Below are 24,087 nucleotides of genomic sequence, written 5' to 3'. Positions count from 1 at the left end.
ACTCATGCCTTAGACGTTGTACCAGGCACATTATGTCATTTAATCCTTATAGGACTGAACTTGGAGAGGTTTTGCGACTCACCCTAGGTCACAATGCTGGTTATAAACCAGGCACGCCTGCCTCTAAGTCCTGGGTTGGTCGCCCAGCCACTTGGCTTCTGAGTTTTACCAGTGACTCTCTGCCTACAAACGGCAGGAAGAAGCACACAGCAGGCTTTAAACAAAGCCATTCTGTGGGAGCTCTTCTGCACTCATTGTCAGCTGATCTGCACAATGGCTCTGAGGTGTCGTGGACATTTTTATTCTGACTTATCAGCGTTCCTTATTCTCTTTCTCAGCTTTGCTCCCCGTTTTCAAGGAACTGCACCTTCCTCATTCCAACAGATTGGGTCTAGAGCCATGGCAATAGATCCTGCCCCACACTAACCAACCAACCAAACAAACAAACAAAAAAACAGCAGGGCTTATCGTGGAAGCTCATTCTTCTGGCTGCAGTGATTGGCCCAAGGATGTACATGTGACCCAAGCTGGGCTAATCAGAGTGGTTCTCAGGGATTTTTATACTTTGAGCTGGAGGAATGAACCTTTTTCTCTTGCGCAATAATTGTGCAGACGTGAGCCCAGAGCCGAGGGTTAGCTGTGTTCCAGCCTCATGAATAAAGCACGTTTGGGGGATGAAGCCAGAGGCTGAAGAGAGACAGAGAACATCCTGAAGTGCTGGAAGCCCTTTTACTTTGATTCCTCCTGTCCTTCCTCTCTTTTGTCTAAACCAGTTTGGGTTAACTTTCTAGGCCATACATTCAGAGAGCTCTCACTGAGAGGCCAGCTTGAGCTGTTTCTGGGGTGGTGCCAAGGGGCAGTGGTAGAGGTCACATATAGGTTGTTTTCAGAGGCCATTTAAGGGAAACACCCCTGTGGGTGATATGCAAAAAAGTGTCTGTCTCTGTACGATGCAAATGACAGAAAACTCCAATATAAATTGGGTTAGGCAATAAAGTAGATTTAACAGCTAATGCAATTTAGAAGTCTAGAGGAAGCATGCTTTCAGGTAATGCTTGATCCAGGCTCTAATGATGTCCCTGAAGTCATTTCTTTGCCTCTCTACTCCACCATTCTCAGCTTTTACAGAACGACTCCCAGAAGCTTCAGGCTTCAAGATTCCCCTAAGGAGCAGCATGCATCCATTTCAGGCCTTCAGAAAAGGAGAGCGTATTTTACCATTCAGTTTTTAGAAGGGCTGGGATTTACTTTTCCTTAATGGCTCAGGCTGCATCCGAGGCCTATCCCTGAATCAGTCACTAGCTAGCCTGGGAAGGGGGATATGTTGCAGGGAGGGTGGGAGGCAATTCCGTCCAGATTTCATGGTGGAGGGTGGAAGAGGGAGACATCTCTAAAGGAAAATCGAACACCGTTGGGAGAGAAGCAGGGAAAGGATGTGACGGACAGAGCAGCACATTCCACCGTAACATTTAGCGCTCAGGCCACTGTGTATCCGGGCTTGGGATAGAATTGACTGAGATGCTGGGGCAGCCTAGCTTGCACAGAGACGAGCTGCAGTGAAGGTTTTACAAACAACTGCAGGGGGAACACACTTTGAAGTGATCTGCAGCAGCTGGTGTCCACTTTGCCAAGAGATGGCACGTGTCCTAGGTGGCTGTCTGGGGACCTAGCGGATGCTATGTGACCCAGCCTTCCTCCTGGTCCCTGGATCCCCATGTGGTAGAGCAGGATTCTTAACCTTAGCTCTCTGACACTCTCAACTCTACTGCTCATGGAGGTCAAAGCCACGTCCTCTCTCCTGCTCTCCTTGCCTTCTGTGCTCCACCTCCCTGGACGGGGCACTAGTTAGCTGTGCATAGTCCTATCTGTTATCAGCAGAGGGCAGGAATGGGGGGGCCACGCTTAGGAACCCCTCATGCTGACAGCTGAGGCTCCATCAATGTCTGCTGAGTCAAAATCTTTAGGGCTCCGATGAAATTTTTTGAGTCAAATTCTGGCCAAAGTCCCCTGACCGTGTGGTGATTGGGAAGATATAGCTTCAAAATATGGTTCAGGGCTTTTGCTTCTGGGAATCTGACCTTTCCAAATGTCTGAACAGCTGCTCCTTTTGCATTATGTATAATAGGGAATAATCAGAGGCCACCTCAACGTCCACTGGTAGGGCTCCTCTGATGGGACACTCGGCTGCTTTTCTTAAACATGTGACTTACAATCACATCTCTTCTCATGGAAAGACCACTAGGATATACATCCAAGTGACAAAACAAATTATAGGACAGTATGCAGTACAACCACCCGCCTCCGCAAATGCACAAAAGCCTCTGACAGGCTACCCTCCAAACTCTGAACAGTGATTCCCTTTGGAGAACGGGATTGGAGCAGGATCCATCTGGATTCGTTCATTCATTTGGATTCATTTTTTACTTCATTTCTGTATTGTTTGTTGTCTTTGACAGTGACCATGTTTTACTTTTGTAATTAAAAGAGATTTCAATTAAAAAATAACTCTAAAATAAAATAAAAACAAGCCATTGTGGGGGCACGGTGCTCACTGTTCGGTACACTCTTCTTCTGGTGTCCCTTCCATAGTGTGGAAGCCAGAAATGGAAAAACTACATTTCCCAGACCCGTTTACAGCTAGGATTCTGGGTGTAGCTTAGATTTAGCCAGTGAGACACCTTTAGGTGAGATCAGGAAGAGGATGTGAAATAGAGACTGCTCAGCTGTTGGTTATGCTGACAAACTCAGCCAGCTGAGGGGGAATCAGGCTCTTTTGAATCAGTGTTAGCAAAAGTATCCATGTCCCATCACTTGCTCTGTGGGTGCAGGGTGCGGCGCACATCTGCTGTTCTGGACTGGAGCTGCTGAGGGCTGGACACTTCCCAGGTCGGTAGGTGGCTTCCTGGTAGTACAAGAGTCAGCTGCTCCCTCGTGGCCTGATTCCACTGTGCGACTGGAAATTACACTTGTTTCTTTCAGCCCTTCTTATAATTCTATAAACTGTAATAAAGCCCTTCTGGGACTAGAATAGAGTTGTGGTTTTTTTTCCTTGACAGATACACTTGTATGGAAATCTGGAAGCAGCAGCATAATACTTCTTTGGGTTCAAAGCCCTCTGGTACCTTTAGGAAACACGAGAGGATTGGCTTTTGTTTCTTTTAAATTAAGCTCAAGTAGAAAGACTAGACTAAACTTTTAAAAATTCTACTCCAGTAATTTATGAAATCTGATGGCACAAACAGAAAGAGTCAGGAATGTGGTCTTTGAGCCTCCGGAATCACCTCCCTACATCTCTCCGATGCACACACCATTTCCCTATCTCCGGTCATCTCATAGTTTCATTTAGAGCCACTTTGCAAGACCAGTCTTCCTAGGCAAAACCCTAGTCCAAATACACATGGGAAAACAAGAAAAAAAATTATACGGAAATGTACAAGGGTGTAGTCTACCAGTGCAACTGACATTAACAATAGCTCCCTTGGATATTAGAATAAAAGGTGCCTCATATCTTTCCTTTGGGTTATGATTCTATTTTTAAAAACCTGTTTGATATATGATTTTTGAAGTTAGATGGCCCCTGAAGTTACTCACCCATGTTTATCTCTGAGACTTGAGTCCAGAGAAAAATGCAGAATGCCCTTTTCTGATGAGGTCACCCTGGCAGTCCAAGGCTGAGTCTCCAAAGTTTCAGTGAAATTGGAAATTGCAAGTGTTATTTGTCAGCGGGCCAAGCCTCCAGAGTCATAGTATCAATACTTAGCACCTCGTCACCAGCTCCAGCTTGCCCTGCCCTGTCCATCACCATTCCATGCTAGCAGCCCCAGCTGTACAGCATTTTGCAGCTTACAAAATGCTTTGCAAACGTTCTCATTTGACATTCACCACAGCACTGGGAGGCTGGCTGAGCAGGTGAGAGTTTAAGGGTCTGCTCAAGGTGACACAGAGCAGCAGGTCTTGAATCAAGTTTTCTAACTTAAAACCCAGTATGGATATGGGGAGGGGGAAGGGTGAGCTGTGACAAAGCGAGAGAGAGGCATGGACATATACACACTAACAAACGTAAGGTAGATAGCTAGTGGGAAGCAGCCGCATAGCACAGGGAGATCAGCTCGGTGCTTTGTGACCGCCTGGAGGGGTGGGATAGGGAGGGTGGGAGGGAGGGAGATGTAAGAGGGAAGAGATATGGGAACATGTGTATATGTGTAACTGATTCACTTTGTTATAAAGCAGAAACTAACACGCCATTGTAAAGCAATTATACTCCAATAAAGATGTTAAAAAAATAAAAATAAAATAAAGAAAGAAAACAAAAACAAACAAAAAAAAACAGTGTGTCTTCCAAGGCCCTGTGGCCCTTTAACATTTTAATTTTTTATGGTCTTGCCACATTGCTGGCGATGGCTCCCTTTTCTCCCTGTGACTCTAGCTAGGGTCATCATTCAAATAACCCCTGGGCATCTTGTAAGCTGGCAAGGCCTTGGTCTGGGTTACTTGCCTCTGGCTGCAGATCACACAGATCTGAGTTAACAGCACCCATCCATAGCTGTCAGCCTTCATTGCTCCTTCTTTCTCTGGGTGAACACCCACTGCATTCTGGGAAGAGAGAGATGGAGAGCTTCAGGCAGAGAATCCTCTGTGACCACTGGATGTCAGTACTGATCTATGCCAGAGAGCAGAACCTCTTCCCAGGCCGGGCAGAGCCCCTAGCGCTGGGATTTAAAATGGAACAGGAGAGGCACATTGATTGAAAGCAAAGTGTACAGTGACTACATATTTTAGTTAAACACTTGGGTTTCTGCGGCCCCATCTCTGAAGGCTGCTGTTCTTGGATCCTCCCTCTAAGTTGTTTGATTTGGCTGTTCTGGACCTGATCTAGCAAGAGAGAGAGAACAACCAGAATTCCAAGCAAAACTTAGGACATCTCCGTTGGCCCGTTAATTCCCTTTCCAAGGATGGCACAACTTCAGATGTATCAAAAGTATCATCAAGCGAAGAGTTGAAGTAGTTGCCTTTGAGATGGAGAAACTTGGGGGAGGGGAGCCTTGTAGAACTATGATTTTTTTTTTTTTTTTGGTACGTGGGCCTCTCACTGTTGTGGCCTCTCCCATTGCGGAGCACAGGCTCCGGACGCGCAGGCTCAGCAGCCATGGCTCACGGGCCCAGCCGCTCCGCGGCACGTGGGATCTTCCCGGACCGGGGCACGAATCCGTGTCCCCTGCATCGGCAGGCGGACTCTCAACCACTGCGCCACCAGGGAAGCCCTTTCATATATTTTAGATAACAGTCTCTTACCAGATAAGTCTTTTGCAAATATTTTATCCCAGTCTATGGCCTGTCTTCTCATTCTCTTGACATCATACTTTGCAGAGCAGAAGTTTTTAATTTCGTTGAAGTTCAGCTTTTGCAAATTATTTTATTTAATGGATTGTGCCTTTGATTTTGTATCTAAAAAGACACCACCAACCTCAGGGCATCTATATTTTCTCCCATGTTATCTTCTAGCAGTTTAATAGTTTTGCATTTACATTTAGATCTGTGATCCATTCTGGGTTAACTTTTTTGTAAGGTGTGTGTCTAGATTCATATTTTTGCATGTGGATGTCCAGTTGTTCCAGCATCATTGGCTGAAAAGACTATCTTTTCTCCATTGTCTCCAAACACTTTTGCTCCTTTGTCATAAAATGTATGTTTTGACGACTACCTAGGATCTGGGACTTGAGCAGGGAAGGAAACAGACTTGGTCCCTGCCTGTGGGAGTTGATATCTGGTGCACATAACTTTCTTAAGCCAAAAAGCAGGAAGGAGCTTGGAGCAGTGACACTGGGTATGTAGGTTCCCATCACTACTTTTGTGTCCCCAGGCTGGTGAGGCCTGGGCCATGGAGGTTACAACCATAAGAAACCAGAGACCCTGGCCTTCAGTTTTAGGTTGGGACTGATTTGCTGGGGTCCTCAGCTGACATTTGACCCAAGGTCTGATGGTTGCTGGGTGAGCATGGGGGCTTTCATGGTATCTGTATAGGAAACTCTAGGGTCTTAGAAAGAAGGAAGACCCAGGAGAAAAGCCTCTTCAGGAATACTTGCCCACCATCCTGGGGAGTGGAATAACCACACTGACTTCTGGGTTGAAGGCTGGACTGGAGTGGTTCAAGTGGTGGGACTCAGAGGGAGAAGTCCCACAGGTCCCCAGTTAGTGACCAGTGGAAGGCCCCAGTTTCCTCACCTGTCAAATGGCCAAGTGGAGCTGGGGGACCTTTCATGTCCACCCAGCGCTACTGTTCTGTGTTCCTAAAGGAAGCTGAACTTGGGGCGTGGCCTGGGTAGTCGCATTTGGCTGACCTCATTCAGGTCAAGAGAGGTAGGCAGACTCTCAGCTCACCCTTGACAGTGGGTAAGAGTGATTTAATGAAGTCCCAGACCGCAGGTGGGTGAGGTTCTGGGGGAAGGGCAAGATTACTCTTATCTTTAACTAAATGAAAATCGTTGCCCCAATTACAGTTTTAGTTTAGGAGGTGAGAAAGCACCTTTGAGGTAAGTGACAAGATTTATAGGAAGGCTGGACCTTCTTGTAAATTCACCCCCATCTTAAGGGAAAACCTTATAACCTGGTGAAGAAGACTTTCTAGGAACATAATTATGGTGGATATTGATGTGGTTGCGGGTTCAGTGCGGGGGACAGGTGGACGGCTGGGAAAGAAGCAGCGATGATGAGCGCAGTGAGTTGAGAAAGACACAAAAGGACATTTAACACTACAGCGTGTGTGCGTATCTCTTGTAAACCAGGTAATATCTTGCTGTAACAAGGACATTGTCCCCCAGCCCACATGCCTGGATTGCCTCAAGAGCCCCCTAACTGGTCTCTCGGCCTCCCCTCTGCACCGCCCTTTCTGCACAGATTAATCAGCCTAAAGCACCACGTTCATCTCATTACTCCCAGATCTTCCAAGGCGAACTTCCTCCCTGCAGGGATTTCTGACCTTCCTTACTTGGCCATAGCCTCCTGCCGCCTTTGTTTTTTGCTATTTCCCATCGTACCTACACACACTCTCTCTTTCTCTCTCTCACACTCACATAAGTGTCCACATATTTGCCTGTGTTTTTGCCCATCTGCAATTCTCCCACCCTCCTCCACACTCTTTTTTTTATTTTAAAAAAACAGCTTTATTGAGATATAATTCACATACCATACAATCCATCTAGTTAAAGTTGTAAGATAAAATAGTTTTTAGTATATTCACGGGTATGAGCATTGTTTCACAGCTAATTTTAGAACATTTTCATCACCTGAAGAAGAAACCCCACACGCTTTAGCTATCACCTCCCAATCCCCTCAGCCCCATGCTACTGGACCTAGGCAACCTGTAATCTACTTTCTTTCTCTATAGATTTCCCCTGTTCTGGACACTTCATATAAATGGAATCGTGCATGTGGACTTCTGTGACTGGCTTCTTTCACTTAGCATAATGTTTCCAAGGTTTATCTGTGTTGTAGCATGTGTCATTACTTCATTACTTTTTATGGCCAAGTAGTAATATTCTAATTCTCCCTATCTTTCAAAACTCAGCTGAATCTTCACCTCCTCCAGGAAGCCTCTATAATTCCTCGGACCCTTCCGACCTCTCCCTGGGATATTTACAGTGTAGAATGGGATCCTTCCTGCGTCCTTTCTTCCCCCATCAGATGGTGTCACAGGCCAGTTCCCTGGGAAGCAGGCTCTCTGCACGCAAGAAGTTTATTGGCGATGCTCTTGTGCCCAGCCTCGTGGGGGAGAGAGAGCTGCAGGAATGGGCAGAAGGAGAAGTTGAACGGCAACGCTGCAGCCAAGGTCTCAGCCAACCTCCAGGACCTCTGAGCCTGGGAGGGCCCTCAGAGTTGGACTAAGGTCCAGTCTGCACAGCAACAGTCGTTGGATGCAGCTGCTCCGGGAAGAAGGCGTGACCTTGGGCGAGTTGTCTCTCCTCAGCCAAGGGCAAGGCCTGGAGAGGGACTCGGCCGAGAGCTGTGGCTAGCAGCACCTCCAGCAGGTGGTGGAAACGCGCGCATCATGGTGTCTACTACGAATGGGAAGCCCCTTGAGATTGGGGGCCATGGCATCCTTCCTGCGTGCCTCTCCCCTCCCCTAGCACCTGAGTTTTGCTTGAAATAAGGCTTTGGGGTCAGACAGACATGGATTCAAGTCCCAGCTCTGCCACATATTATCTGAGGAACCACAGAAACTTTCCACATCCCTTTAAGCCTGAGTTTCTTCATCTACGAAGCAGGGCTAATAACAGTCCCTACCTTACAGTGTCACTGTGAATTCTAAGTGAGTTGATATTTGTAAGTCATTTAACAGTATTGGTATGTACTAAGCTCTCAATAAGTGTTGGCTATTGTTATTATTAATGTTATTATTAGCAGATGCTCAAGGCCGCCTGATCATTAGCTGACAAAAGGATGGAAGCCGATATAAACTAAGGGACAACAAATGAACCAGACGTCAATATTGAGATGTCAGCATTCTAAGGCGGACAATTATTTTTTTAATTAGGAAATATTTCAGACATCCGGAAAGGCATAGGGACTTACTGAACATTCATGTTCCCACCATTGAAACTGATTTTCAAAATTACAGATACATTTGAAGTCTTTTGTGTACCCTGCCCCAATATGCACCTGTCCCCAAGGTGAATCTTACAGGTGATGTTTATTATTCCAAGGAATGTCTCGGTGCTGCTGTACATGTTTGAATCTCTAGATAATATATTATCTTCTGTATGTTTTAAAACATTTATGTAAATGACATCATAGTATATCATCTTTCTGCTTTTTTTCACTCAACACAATTCTTGACGTCAAATGTGAGATTTGCCTGTGTTTTTTTACCTGCAGCTCTGGTTCATTTATTTTCCCTGCAGTATACGGATGAAAATGCTGCTCCCGAAGTATAAGAAGAAGTGGAGGGAAAGACACCCTTTCCGACTGAGCTGCTTGGTCCCAACTTCTTTCTAGCCACCCTCATCTTGTGGCGAGGTAGTGCAGCCTAGAGGTTAAAGCCACTGGAACCAGATTCTGTAGGTTTGAACCCCAAGTCTGCCAGCTGCTAGCTGGGAAAACTTGGGTAAGCTCCTTAACAGCTCTGGGCCACAGTTTCCTCATCTGTAGCATGAGAACAATGACACGTCACGCCTGCTTTAGAGGACTGCTTGTAAACACTTCATGCAGGTGCTGGTAGTGCAGTACCAGCAGGGTTAGCTATTACTCTTTTACTTGGGTTGTTTCTAAGCAGACAGTATGGAACATAGCTCCATGAAGCATTATCCCAGCCACTAGGGCCTGACTCCTGCCACGGAGGGAAAAGCAGCTTTACAGACCTGGATATTCCACATTTGGAAAGCTGACTGTCCGACTGTTTGGTTCCACATCCTGCTGGTGGCTCCTGGTACAGCTGTGTAGAGAGGGCTCCTGGCTCCCATCCCTCACTGCCTTTGAACTGTCCAGCTCCCTCGAGGCCACCCTTAGTACTGTTCCCATTGCACAGATGAGCAGATGGGCTCAGAGATGTGAGGTGACCTGCTAATAATAAGTGACTTCCGTGAGACCTGAACCCAAGTCTCCTCATTCCAAATCCCGTGGCCTCTGGCCATCTAGTTGTTCTCCCTAAATTCTATCAGTCACTTTTAGCCTCTTGTTTTCTTGCTTGAGGACAGTGGTGGTTCCCTCGAGGCTGAGAAGGGAAGAGAAGCAGTTTTGGGGACCACTCACCCTGCAGGAGGCGTGACCCACTGCTGGCCTTGCAGCATCAACAATCACATGGCAGAAAGCCACGTTAGAGCCAGAGGCTGTTGTGTGGATTTTTCTCTGTCTTTCCTCGAGGACTTTAGTTGAGCAGTCAAAATGTATTTTCCAAAAGGCTGAAGAGCCAGCAGGGTGGGTGTGAGGGGAATCTGTGGGTGGGCGGAGAGTGTGGAGGCAGGTGGTGGACAGCCAGCATGGCTTGCATTCACCCAGATATACAAGTTTTGGCTTGCCTCACCTTGAAAGGCAGTTCTCATGGAGGAAAATATGTCAAGGTAGACAGATTCTCTCCTTTATGAGATGTCTTATGACTATTCTTGCATGCAGTTATTTTCCTTTTAAAATAATTTGTAATGGCAGAACTCACTGCCATAAATCAGTTTCTGTTTCCATTATGAATCCAGTTTTGGAAGGTGATGGTGTCTGCCATTTCATCTTCTTCAGGGCTTAAACTTCATATTTTTCTCTGTAAAAAAGGAAGCGGTTTGTGTGTATGTTTGAAGAAACTAAGGGCCGGGGCTTTTAGGGGATAATTTAGCAATAGGAGTTTAGGCAAGAACAACAAAAGCAAATAGGTTTCAAGTCCCACGACAACTTCGATCAATTAGAAGTGGGTGAGTGGAGTGTTGTGTTGAGAAGGATTCTGAGACCATGTACAGCATCAATGGAAAAGAGCTGTGATTGATTAGTGATGTCTGTCATGAATCTCTGCGGGGGAGGGGAGAGCCCAGAGGGAACCCTGCAAACACTCATTTGTAAACTAGAGTAAGCTTGGTAGTTTTCTCCTAACACAAACTCCTTACGTCTTTGTAGCATTTGATGATTTGGAAAGCATTTTCATGTGCTTTATTTTCTTTTTTAAAAATTAAATTAAATTTTATTTTATTTTTAAAAATATTTATTTATTTATTTGGTTGTGCCGGGTCTTAGTTGCAGCAGGCAGGCTCCTTAGTTGTGGCATATGAACTCTTAGTTGTGGCACGCATATGTGATCTAGTTTCCTGACCAGGGATTGAACCCGGGCCCCCTGCATTGGGAGCACACAGTCTTATCCACTGCGCAGCCAGAGAAGTCCCCATGTGCTTTATTTTCATTGAACCATTCCATCAACTGTGTGAGGTAGGGCTAATCTGTCTTCATATTAATTCATTTATCCATTAAATGATTATTGGGCAATTACTGTACTAGGTTGTTGTAGCTAATCTCTAAGGATGACTACCACCAATTTCTTCCCTTCATGCTCATGAATGCTGCCCCTCACCAAGAAGTAGAATCTAATTCCCTTCTAGAATCTGGGCTGTTCTCAGTGACTTGCTTGACTAATGAGATGCGGCTGAAATGACGTTCTGGAACTTCTAATGATAGGTCTTCAGAGCCTTTCAGTTTCAGCATACATCTTCTTGAAACATTTGCTTTTTTCTTTTTTAAAAAATTTATTTAATTAATTAATTTATTTTCGGCTGCATTGGGTCTTCGCTGCTGCACACAGGCTTTCTCTAGTTGCGGCGAGCGGGGGCCACTCTTGGTTGCGGTGCGTGGGCTTCTCATTGTGGTGGTTTCTCTTGTTGCGGAGCACGGGCTCTAGGCACGCGGGCTTCAGTAGTTGTAGCACACGGGCTCAGTAGTTGTGGCTCGCAGGCTCTAGAGCGCAGGCTCAGTAGTTGTGGCGCACGGGCTTAGTTGCGGCATGTGGGATGTTCCCAGAGCAGGGCTCAAACCCATGTCCCCTGCATTGGCAGGTGGATTCTTAACCACTGTGCCACCAGGGAAGCCCGAAACATTTGCTTTTGGATCTGCCACATAAAACATGTTACTACCCTTCTGGAAACACCATGTTGAGAGGCCCTGAGACTAGAGAGAGGCTCCCAGCTGAGCCCAGCCTTCCAGCCATCCCACTAAGGCTCCATTTATGTGAGAAGCCATCTTGGACTCTCCAGCCCAGCCCAGTGGCCATTTGAATATCACTGAGTCACCCCAGTTGAGACAGTGTGTAACAGAAGAATCAGCAAGCTGAGTCCTGCCTAAATTCCTGACTCACAAAATCATGATGTGAAAGGGTTGCTATTTTAAATGAGTAAGTTTAGGGTTAGTTATGTAGCAATAGGTAACCAGAACATTGACACCGGGCTTCCAGAGATGAGTAAGACCCAATTTCAACCCGTAGAGAGCTCAGAGTCTCTTGGGAGAGATGGATACATGAACAAACCGATGATAATTTGGTGAAACCAAACATGTACAAGATAACTCTAATTAAAAGGGGCTGGCAAGGCTTCCTGAAGGAGTGATGTCTGTCTGGGCTCTGGCCCCTGCTCTTGGGATGCATGGCCCACAAGAAGTCATTTTTCCCTAAGAATCCCCTAATACCGAGAGAAGGGTCCCCAGTGGCCAATTTATATTAGGTCACTCTGTTTTCCTGGCTATAGCTGATAGATCCAGGCGTGAACAAATACTCAAGGTGGGCCAATCAAGTTCTGTCTCCCAGTAAACTGATATTTGGGACGGAGAGCCTCAGAGGCTGGGTGTCATTGGAGCCAAATCATGGTGATGGTAGCCCTCTAGAGCAGGGTTTCTCAGTCTTGGCACTATTGACATTTTGGGCTTGATTAATTTTGTCTTGGGGTTGGGAGAGCTGTCCTGTGCATTGAGGAATGTTTAGCAGCCTCTCTGATCTCCACTCAGCATATGGCTCTAGCACCTCATCTCTAGTCATGACAATCAGAAAAGACTCCAGGCATCGCCAAAATCACCTCTCCCCCAGTTGAGAACCACATCTCTAGAGTGACGGCCCTCAAGTTCGTGAGCTGTCCTATCCATGCCGTTATTGAGATATGGTACTTAAACTCTTCTTTTGATTCTGTGAGGCATCCCAGAGCCTTCTGATAATTCAATGTCAGTTTCCATATGTTGCAATGAAAATAATCCTAGTTCCTACGGTATTGAAGATTGGAAAGGAATTTATTGGGAAGCATTTGGATATGGAGATATGAAACAGCACTATGGAAGCACTGCGTATGGCTGGGGCTGCTAGCGAAGGTGGGCGGTGGGCTGGAGGCACACAAGAGCCCGCCTTCGCTTTGCAGCCACACTCAAGTCTGCAGCCCTGGCGACTGTGGCCCTGCAAACCTCCATAACTCACGTAAGCTCAGCGCTTTCCACTGAGCCAAAGGCCTCCTCCATGTCCCATTTTCTCAGGGTAAAGGTTCTTGAATGGCTATTAAAGGCTAGAGTTTGGGACTTTAGAAGATTACGTTCCACTGAGAATATTTTTCCTTGTTGAGGAATCAATTGCTCCTAGATTTTAACCCTGCCCATGTTTCACAGGCAAACTAAAGTGAGGAACTGAGGACCCTTCTTGAATTTTGCTGGATCCCACATATCTTCTCAGTGTGAGGCAAAGGCGGAGTCCTTCAGGCTTGAGTCAGTCGGATGAAAGTTTCCCATTGTCCCTTTCTGGTGGTCCAGTGGTTAAGACTCTGTGCTGCCAATGCAGAGGGCATGGGTTCGATCCCTGGTCAGGGAACTAAGACCCCACATGCCAGCGCGGCCAAAAAAAACAAAGTGTCCTGTTGTCCACCTTGCCGTGTGTGTGTGTATGTGTGTGTTTGGGTGTGTGACAGATGATCTTTTGGGTCACAGAGATCAGAGATGCACTCAGGTTGTTTGAGGCTACAGGGCACATTGGGAGGAAGAAGGACCCCTAAGCTGCCCCAGAAGGGGAAGTGTCCTTGGCAGGCACGATTACGATTACGAGTGCTGGAGTTAGGGCTGAGCTGTGTTACCGATCGCCCCTTGCAAATTACAGGCCATGGCTCTGAACCCAGAATTCCCGGTTTCCAACCAACTGGCCAAACCAGTAGCCTTGGACCAGGTGCACCCAGGGGAGGCCACTTTTGAGAAGTTAGCTTCCAGGAGTAAATTCCCTTGGGAAACTCCGAGGGCAGCTTAAATCTTGAGAAAACAACTCATTAGGAGCTTGGGGAGCTGTTTAATTGCCTTGCCCAGCCAAGATGCAGTGCTGCCGTGCCAGCTGGATGAAAAATAATGAAGTCACTAGAAGTCCCAGCTCCCTCCCTGTCTGCCCACGTTCCCTCCTGCTTCCTCTTCCTCCTCTCACCCCAGGCACTGTGGCCCCCTGCTGCCCAGAGACCCTTGCTGTGGTGTTCAGTAACCTGTCTGTCCCTGGGGCAATCAGATTCTCAGAAAGAACGTACAAAAACCAGGAAAAGGGTTGTTTTGTTGTATTGTTAATGTATTCATCTGAAAGCTGTGTTTACAAAGGTATAAGGGTTAAATCACATAGAGTTACTACTCATCTCTTCTTAGAAAAGTATGACAGCTCAAGAAATTCATCCAGTCTTGGAAAAGCTGTGATTTTCGGTTGCCATGGCCACACTCGCCTCGTCTCTGTCCTGGTCCTACACCGGAGCAGGCCAGTTGCAGGCTGGAGGACAGTGCAGTGGGGCAGAGAACCACTGGAAGGGGAGCTGGGAGGCTTGTGTTCTAGTCCCAGCTCTGATGCTAACAATGAGCTCTGAGCTTCTGAAACAGGAGCGATGCACTATAGAGCTCAATCTTTTCCAGCAGGAACATTCCATGCTAGTTATCTGAACACAAGGGTCCTTAGACCCTTTTTAGGGGATCTAGCATGTGAAACCACTTGGTACTAGGGGGCATTCTCCCACAGTGTGGGTTAAGGTACGGGGCACAGCCTCCAGCTCCTTGGGGAAGGGGGCATGGGGCAGAGGTCGTTTCTCTGATCTTGCCCACTAGGGGGCAGCACCTAACCTATGCTGGCAACTGGCTCTCTCCCCTAGGACCTGGAATCTGGAGAGTTGACCCAAAGAGATGGGCTCATGTAGAGGTTGTTCAGGGTGGCAGCAGCTGAACTGCCAATGCAATGGCCGTGGTGGGGCGTGTCCAGTGGTGTCAACAGTGATGTCTCAATCAAGCTTTTCCTGTGGCATGAATGTGACTGTGATTGCTGTTAACTTCCATGGCTCTCTCATTCTAGCAAGTTCCATGGTCTTGCCTCTTTCTCTGTTTCATGTTCAATTTTGTGAGTAACCCAATACCTTCAGTAAGGATTTGATGTTTTCTCTTCAGTTGGCCAGAATTGATTTCTTTTTTTTCCTTTTTTTTGTAAGCGATTTAAAAAAAATTGAAGTATAGTTGATTTACAATGTTTCAGGTGTACTGCAAAGTGATTCAGTTATATATATTCTTTTCAGATTCTTTTCCATTATAGGTTATTACAAGATATTGAATAAAGTTCTCTGTGCTATACAGTACGTCCTTGTTGTTTATCGGTTTTATATACAGTAGTGTGTACCTGTTAATCCCAAATTCCTAATTTATCCCTCCCCACACCTTTCCCCTCAGAGTTGATTTCTATTGTTTGTAACCAGGAACCTCAATCAGAACCTTGATGAACTAATTACCTCGCAGTTTGCTGTTCATGATTGAAACCATTTTAAGGTCTCACCTAATCCCAAAGATGTTTAGGTTTCAAGGAGGATGCTGGCATCAGTGATACCTCAACTTGAGGCTGCCATATAGATATTACTTCACCTGCGAGCTCTGCTCTCTTGGCAGTGGCCACATGGGGTGCTGTGCTGAGGATTCTGAAGCTAAAACTCACTAGTGACGTCTGCCAGTAGGGAGAGGGGAAAGTGTGGCCGTGCCCCTACCATGCAGATGCTTTCCGCGCTGTGATATTGTGCTTTACGAGAAAGATATATTTGGTTATTCAGATGACCAAAATGTATTCCTCACATATATTTGATCTTTGTCTGCAGTTCTGGCTCACAGCTCCCCAAACCTTTGGAACTTCCTAACTGTTGAGTGATACAGGTGTCTTTTGTTAGGGAAGTGAGGTGACTTTTGGACCCATCCCAGGGTGGGGACTGGTTGCCGGGAGAACCAACTGTGTGATTAGAGGCTTGGAAACTTCAGTCCCATCCCGATTTCTGGGGAGGGAAGAGGGGGCTTGAGGTGGAATCACGAGCCCTTGGCCAATGATCTAGTCAATCATGACTATGTAATGAAACCTCCATAAAACCCCCAAAGGACAGCTTTTTGGCTCCCTTTCCCAGAGGGCTTCTACTTGGGGGACCCAGAACACTTCCATGTACCACCGTTAGAGCAGGTCCCAAGCTGTATGAGGACAGAAACTCCTTTGTTTGGGGCCTCGCCCTATGTACCTCTTCATCTGGCTGTTGATTCATATCCTTTAACATCCTTCTACAATAAATTGGTAATCTAGTGAGTAAACAGGTTTTCCTGAGTTCTGTGAGCCATTCTAGCAAGTTGATCAAACCCAAGGAGGGCGTCATGGGAACCTCTGATTTAGAGCCCGTTGGTCAGGTAACAACCTGGCCTTGAGACTGGTGTCTGCAGTGGAGGGCGGTCTTGTGTGACTGAGCCCTTTACCTGTGGAATCTGATTCTGTCTCTGAGAAGGTAGTGTCAGAATTAAGCTGAATTTCTGGACACTCTGCTGGCGTCTGAGAATTGCTTGTTGGTGTGGGAAAGCCTCCACGCACATGCACTGGAATTGGGTCCAGGAACCCCTTTTGCACGTGCCTACACACAAAGGGGGAATTTCAGGGGGTTGTAAAGATGCATTTGGTGGTAGTGGTGGTGGTGATGGGTTATCCCAAATCCCCTCAAACTTCTTGCCTCTGTGGAAGGCAGCTGAACTCCCTTTGTCATCATCCTCTGGCAGGACAGCCTCTCTGACAAACCAAAGTGCAAAACCAAAGATGAGATCAGCATCCCTCATGAGGCCCAGCACAGAGAGATGCAGTGTGAGCTGCCCCAGTGACTGCAGACACACCGCCCAGAGGACCAGCCTATGGAGCCAGAGTGTCAGAGCTGGAAGGGCTCTTAGAAGTCATCCACTCCAATATTCCCATTTCACAGATGGGAAAAACTGAGGCCCAGAGAGGGAAGGGATGACTTGCCCATGACTCCTCAGTCAATTTAGTGGCAGTTTGGGGTTTCACACATCAGTTGGCTCTCAGCCGAAGTTCTTCCCATATCACCACCGTCTCATATCCACTGGACTTTAATCATCTCTATCTTTGGAATATCCCACAGTATTAGTTTCCTGTGGCTGTTGTAACAAAGTACCCAGAACTTAAACAACACCAATTTATCTTAGAGTTCTGCAGGTCAGAAGTCTGACACAGGTCTCACTGGGCCAAAGTCAAGGTGTCAGCAGGACTGCTTTTCCTCCTGGAGGCTCTAGGGGAGAATCCAGTTCCTTGTCTTTTCTGGCTTCTAGAAGTTGCTCACTTCCTCGGCTTGTGGACCCTTCTTTCTGCATCATCAAAGCTAGCAGGAGCTGATATGTCTTTCTCACACTGAGTCACTCTGACACTTACTGTTCTGCCTCTTCGTACATTTAAGGACCCTTGTGGTTACGTTAGTCCCATCCAGATAATCCAGGATAATCTGTCAATTTTAAGGTTAGCTGATTAGCTACCCTAATTCCCCTTTGCCATGTTAGGTAACTTATTCCTAGGTTCCAGGGATTAAGACAGGAACATTTCGGGGGGCATCGTTATCTTGCCCTCCACATCTACCTTCTCTCTGAAGTCAGGGTTTCTCATCCTGAAAAATCTTTTTTTTTTTGGTCCTGCCACCCATGCTAAGCTCCTCAGAGGAGGGTCTATTCTTGCTGTTTTCCATCCTTTACCACTCATTTTTTTCCCTTTAAATTGAGATACAATTCACATGCCATAAGAGTCACTCTTTTAAATTGTACGATTTAGTGGTTTTAGTGTATTCACTACGGTGTGCAACCATCGCTGCTGTCTAATTCTGGAACGTTTTCATCACCCTAAAGAGAAGCCCCACACTCATCAGCAGTCACTCCCAGTTCCTCCCTCCCTCAGTCTCTGGCAGCCATGAAACTACTTTCTGTCTCTATGGATCTGCCTATTGCAGCCCGGACATTTCATAGAAATGTTATCATAGAACACGTGGCCACTTGTGTCTGGCTTTTTTCCCTAAGCATAGTGTTTCCAAGGGTCATTCACTCTTACATACCTTGCAACCTGGCTTCTGTGAACCTGCCCCACGCTTTACTTCCTGAGCTCCCCATGACGTCCATTCTGCAGTTCCCAAATTTCATGGCCTTTCTCAACCCTTGGTCAGTCACTGGTAGCAACCTCCCTCTTGGAATATTTCATCCTTGGCTTCTGCCATGATGCCTCTTCTTGGTTCTCCTTCCATCTCTATGCTCTTGCTTCTCCTCTGGCCCAAGTCTCCCCTGGTCTTCTGAAAGGAACTGCCCCCCAATGGTCAGCCTAGGCTCTCTGCTGTTTCCTGTATCCCAGAGGTTCTAGAAGCCCATGGGTGGAACCTTAGATTGTAGACAACATTTTGTGTATGTATCCATCGCTTTCATCTGCTTCTCAAATGGGTCCATGAATACTAAAGTGTTGTAATCTTTCTGCCTTTGAGAACTCAGGTAGCCAAGAAACTGTGGGTTGCAAGTGAGAAACCCAAATTAAGCCAAGTTGAACATAAAGGGAATTTAATGACTTACATGCCTGGAGTAGCTCAAAGAACTCAAGGAAGCACAGCAGCTTCGGGGGTTTGGGGGACTGGAATCGGGAACACGTTGCTGTCAGGATTCTCCATTTCTCAACTCTTCTTGTCTCTGCTTGGCTTATTCTCTCCAGCAAATTAGCTATTTCACATACCACAGAGGATGGTACCTGGCAGCTCTCAATTCCTTCCCACTCTGGGACTCAAAGACCAAGCCCTTCTCCTCCAACTCCAACTTGAAAATCCTGAGGAAAGGCTCTGAACACTGTGTTGGGTCATAAGCTCACCACTGGAGCAATCGTGGGGCCAAGGGAGTTGTGTGCTGGGATCAAGTGGGGTTAGGCCTGTTGTCTACCTTTGTACTTTGTGGGGCAGGGTTCGGCGGTCCTGCCAGACGCCCCTAATGGGAGTGGAGGGGGAGAAGTTCTTCAAAGGGGTGTGTGTGCATGTGCTGGACAGTGGAAAACAGTGGATGTTTCCTTCAAGAGCTCCCCAACCACTGCTGCCATGACTACTACCATGTGGATAACTCCACAGTCCCCAGCGGCCAGGTGCCTACGGAGGTCTACCTGGTGGCCCACCGGCACCCCCAAACTGAGCATCTCTGGTGTCCCCAGTCTTTGTCAATGGCACCACCCCCAGTAAGTCTCCCAAGCTTCTCCCAGTCCCTTGTCCTCCTGAATCGCTGTCCCCCACTCCTACCTAGGTAGTGGCTAAGGCCCACTGACCTTAGTACTTCAACATCTTTCCCAGCCATTGTTCTCATCCCCAAGGCTCCCTCTTTAGGTCAGACCCTCAGTGCCTCTGGCTCAAGCCACCCTCCTGATCTCTTAGTGAGACTCCCTGCCTCAAGGCAGACTCGGCCACCATCTAGGAAGGCCCCCCTCTATGCCAGAAATGTGCTCAGCATCACTTAAAAATAAATCCTCATAACAGTTCCATGAGTAGGATAGTGTTACCACTGGTTGATAGGTTAGGAAAGTGAGCCTCAGTAAATTAAGGGCTTGCCAAAGCAGGGAGGGGTGGTGGAAGGAAGATTTGAACTTGGGTCTCTAATTCTGAGTGTAGCATCTATTCTGGTTCCCCTCCACTGCCTTTTCAAATAGTTGCCTAATGAATTTATGAAAGATTACGTATGCTGATTTCTTTCTTTTGGCTCACACAGATGTTCTGAAAGCTTTGTAGGTTATAAAGAAGAGTCCTTAAGGAGCCCCAGGTCTTGCCCATTGCTCACAAAGGGAAATGCTGCTGAGGTCACCCTGATATCCGGGTCTCCCTGAGAGCTCTGGGGGTCCCTCTCTCCCACTGGTTGCCTGGGGGCAGCAGGAGGGAAGAAAGCCTGTTTCCTAAAAGAGTTAAGCTGAAGAATCCAGTGTTAAGCACTTAACACTGAGCGCTGGATAATCAGTAAACACCTGATAAGATTACTTATGAGAGAGCTACACGATGATATGATAGTTATAAGATAGTTAACCACAGCTTTAAATCAGGGAGCTGGGCTGGGGGTGGGGCTACACTGTCCTGGCTGTCCCGGATGAGGTGCCCTGTGGCCTCCTCTGGGCGGCTTGCAAAGGCTCTGGTCTTTGCTTGTTTATGTGCTGGTTTTCAGTCTCTCTCCACTCCCCCCAGATAAGCTCCAAGTGAGGACCTTGCCTGTTTTCTCTGGGACCAGTGCCAGACACATGAGTAGGTGCTCAATAAATACTTATTGGATAGATGGATGGATGGGTGGATGGAATGGAGGGATGAGGAAAAGAGTTTCTAGTTAAAGTCCTAGAATGAGATATTTTGAATTGTTATTACATCTGGTTATTCCACCCAAATGGCAATTCATTTTCTACTGAGTAGACCAAGTGTGCCCAAACAGGGCAGCTCTGCAAGGACAGGGCGTCTAAACAGTATCTGAAGGCTCTGTGAATAAGGCCCTCCCATAGTTAACTTCCTGCCATAGAACATTGGGTTGCTCTCTAATTGACCTTGAATGAGGCGGTGTTTACAGCTGCAACTTAGCAGCCATTGATCTTGAATTGATTAAGCCAGCATTTTGAAAAGCAGAACTGCAGGAACAGGGACAAAGAACCCCATGTACTGAGGATTTCACACCATCCATTCACCTCCTTTGCATCTAGTGTGTGTGTGTGTGTGTGTTTTAAAAAAATAAACAAACAATTAATGAATTACTTAGAAAGAAGAGGAAACAGGTCCAACTTTTTCTCAGCGGGAGGGCAGACTGGCTGCCCAGAGCCTTGAAGGGCGTTCCCAGCCCTCATTAGTCCTAACTGGAGAGGCCTGTCCGTTCCCCCAGAGTGGGCAGCTGACCAGGGCTCGGCGGGTTGTAAACTCTTTGGAGCTGCTTTTTTTTTTTGTGGCGGTTCCAGCACTTGGCAGGGCACCCGTAAGGAGCAGAAAACTTGGGGTTCTCCTCTTGGCTCTGCCTGGCTGAGCTTCACTGGGCAAGTGACCTCACTTGTGGGGCCTCGGATCACTCGTCTCTAAAATGAGGGGGTTGGAAAAGGTACATTGATTTCCAAACTTTTTACTTTTTTTGCCCTGGAATCTGTTCTTTAAACAAAAGCTAACTGGGCCACCTCTCCCCGTGCAACACGTTAAGACGAAGTTGGGAAAAAGAGATGGGGTAGGAAGAGGCAGCATGGTCCCATCTGCCCCCACTCCCAATCGCCAGTTTGAGAGGGGAGCTCCATGGAACTTCCCAGCTTCTGTGGCACACTGAAAACCACTTCAGGCTCCCATCCAGCTTTAATTGGAGTTGTTCCTAATCAGAAGAAGCCTAATGCTTGTAGCAGGTAGGAGTTGTGCATGGTTGCTAGTAATAGAAACCTGACAAATAAAGGTTTAAGCAGATTGGGGGGTGGGGGTTATTCATTCATTCGTTTATTTGGTAACAAGAAATCTGAAGGACGGCACTCCAGGGCTAGTATGGCAGCTCCACAACATCATCTGGGAGAAGAGGCCCAGCCTCATTTTATTCTTCTGTTCCATCATGCTGAGCATATGGCTGCCATTCTCAAATCTGGCCCATGGTCACAACATGGCTGCTGAAGCTCCAGACATCACACTCACATTCGAAACAAGAAAAAGGAGGAAGGGGAGGAGGGCAGGCAGGCACATGCCAAATTCAGTTTGCTCCCTTGAAAAAGCTTTCCTGGGTACATTACTGAGGATTCCAGCTGAAGTCACCTTGGAAAGAACTGAGTCACATGACTACTTCTGAGTGCAAGGGAAGCCAGAAAACATTAGCATCGTTGTTTTTAAACCAAGGTGTATTGGCATCCAGCATAAAACCAGGGTTTTGCTAATAATGACAAGAGGATGGCTATTAAGTAGGCCACAGGAAAAACCAACAACCGCTAACACTTAGTGAGCACTTATTAAGTAGCAAGCACCACGTGGGGAACTGTGAGCGCATTATCTCACTGAATTCCCATAACTGCCCAGTAAGGTAAACACTCACCATTCCCATTTTATAGCTGAGGAAGTGGAGGCTCTGAGAAGTTAAGTGACTTGGCCAAGGTCCACACAGCAAACAAGTGATGAAGCCAGGACGTTAACCCAAGCACTCATGCTAGAGTCCAAACCCTTAACCACCAGGTTATACCGCTACGGTAAAGACCAAAATGTAAATTACATGCAAGGCTTTTCAATGCTGTTTCAGCATCTTTAAAAAAGGGAAACACATGGCAACCTACAGAGTGCCAGGGCCTGCCCTTTCTGCTCCTCTGCAGTTTCCATATCGTCTTTCTCCTGGTAATGACAGCAGCGGTGGCAGACTGAATCGGCTATGATGCATTTACCAGAAGATAAGTGTTTTAGATACGGTTTGGAGGCAGTTCAGGGGAAACATTTTCAGGGACTCGACTTACAGAAATGATTTATGAAGCAAGATTAAAAAAGCTAAGTCTGTATGGGCTGGCACAATATGAAAGGGTGGGAGGGAAGAAGGCGACACAAAGGTCAAGCATGTAGACAGCCCGAGAGTTCCAGAAACCTAGGGGAGGGCTGCAGTAGCATGAGGCAAAGGGGTCACAGCTCAGATCCAGTTAAAAAAGGAGAAAATAGCAAGCCCTTGGCTCTGTCAAGCAGATGCTTCTTCAGTGCTCGGTTTGTCGTCAGCTCTGTGACGGGAGGTGGCTGGCTCCCGCCTTCATGAGAGCCACGAGGCACCATCAGAAACGGAGCCGTTTGCTGGGGCGATAATGGTGCAAGTAGAACTCAGAAACTTGGTCTCCCGAGAGGAATGGGCAACGTCTTTAAGTTGAGTTTCATATTTATAGACCACGTGGGCAACATTTTTCTCTTTGAATCATCACAATAATATTATCCCCATTCTGCAGATGAGAAGCCTAAGGCAGAGCTGGCTCTAGTGACTTCAGTTTCAGGTGACGTCACACACCCCAGGCAGTGGCAGATCCAGGAGTGGGGATGGCATCAAAAGTGGCATCTTCACTCAGCATAGCCGCTGGCACATCATAGTTGCACGGTAAAAGTCATCTGTATCAAATCCATGGACATATCCCTTGTCAGTCAGCATTTCTCTTAAGGGAAGTTCAACTTCAGTTTGTCCATCAGGAGAAAGACTTACCGAAGAGAAAGTGGGAATACACTCTTGTTAAGACCACGGAGTAATGCAAAATAAATTCTTGTGAGCCAACACGGAATAAGCTAGCTACTAACCTGGGATTTTCTTTTCTTTCTTTCTTTTTTTTTGTGGTATGCGGGCCTCTCACCGTCGTGGCCTCTCCCGTTGCAGAGCACAGGCTCCGGACGCGGAGGCTCAGCGGCCATGGCTCACGGGCCCAGCCGCTCCGCGGCATGTGGGATCTTCCCGGACCGGGGCATGAACCTGTGTCCCCTGCATCGGCAGGCGGACTCTCAACCACTGCGCCACCAGGGAAGCCCGGGATTTTATTTTCTAATTGAATTCTTTTTTTGTTTTAAGGAGGGCTTTCTGGGCTTTTGGTAACATTCTATATCTTGATCCATCTGTGAAAATTCATTGAGCTTTATTATTTGCATACTTGAATTAAACTAAATACTTAGAAATGTTCTTTAAAAAAAAGAAAAAGGTCCTAAATTGGCATTCTGGCTAAGACTGTGATGTGGGCGGGTCTCAGCAGCTTGGGCGGCGGCGGCGGCGGCGGCGGCGGCGGGAGGAGTGGCAGCGGTCAGGCAGCCCAACATCACGAAGCCTCTTGGCGCATCTCGGCCTGCAGGCACCTGGCACGCGCCGGTCCCGCCACCACGATGCCCAAGAGGAAGGTCACCTCCACCGAGGGGGCGGCGAAGGAGGAGCCCAAGAGGAGATCGGTGAGGTTGTCAGCTAAACCGGCTCCTACAAAAGTGGAAACTGAACCAAATGAGGTGGCAGGAAAGGATAAATCTTCAGACAAAAAAAATGCAAACAAAAGGAAGAAGGGGAGCAAAAGGAAAACAGGCCGAAGTGGCTAACCAAGAGACTAAAGAAGACTTCCCTGCAGAAAATGGAGAAACTAAAAACGAGGAGAGCCCAGCCTCTGATGAAGCAGGAGAGAAAAAAGCCAAGTCTGATTAATATCACACACCTGTGAATTTTGTGCACTCTAACATCTTTGGTCGTGGTAATCCAGTTCTTCTAGTAACTTTGTTAATGTGCTGTGACTGACAATTTGAGTATGTAGTGTATACGATATTAAATTGTGAATTAGGGGGACTTACGATGTAACAGCATATCAATATTTGAAGATATTGCTACTTGATT

At 47.0% G+C, this 24,087-nt stretch overlaps 1 long non-coding RNA gene and 1 pseudogene across 1 annotated transcript in view; one reads left to right on the top strand and one right to left on the bottom strand.

The window, feature by feature from the left end:
• Positions 1 to 4,475: 4,475 nt before the first annotated feature.
• The window catches only part of LOC137208533 (uncharacterized), a 59,522-nt gene continuing 39,910 nt past the window's right edge, over positions 4,476 to 24,087 (bottom strand). Inside the window, exon 3 of the long non-coding RNA XR_010935655.1 lies at positions 4,476 to 4,593. This is a non-coding gene — a long non-coding RNA (uncharacterized lncRNA). The remainder of the gene's footprint in view (positions 4,594 to 24,087) is intronic.
• Positions 23,580 to 23,901, top strand: LOC137208385 (non-histone chromosomal protein HMG-14 pseudogene; annotated as a pseudogene).

The sequence above is a fragment of the Pseudorca crassidens genome, chromosome 16, assembly GCF_039906515.1.
Source record: "Pseudorca crassidens isolate mPseCra1 chromosome 16, mPseCra1.hap1, whole genome shotgun sequence".
In the NCBI taxonomy this organism is placed as follows: Eukaryota; Metazoa; Chordata; class Mammalia; order Artiodactyla; family Delphinidae; genus Pseudorca; species Pseudorca crassidens.
This window is presented reverse-complemented; position numbering and strand designations above follow the sequence as displayed.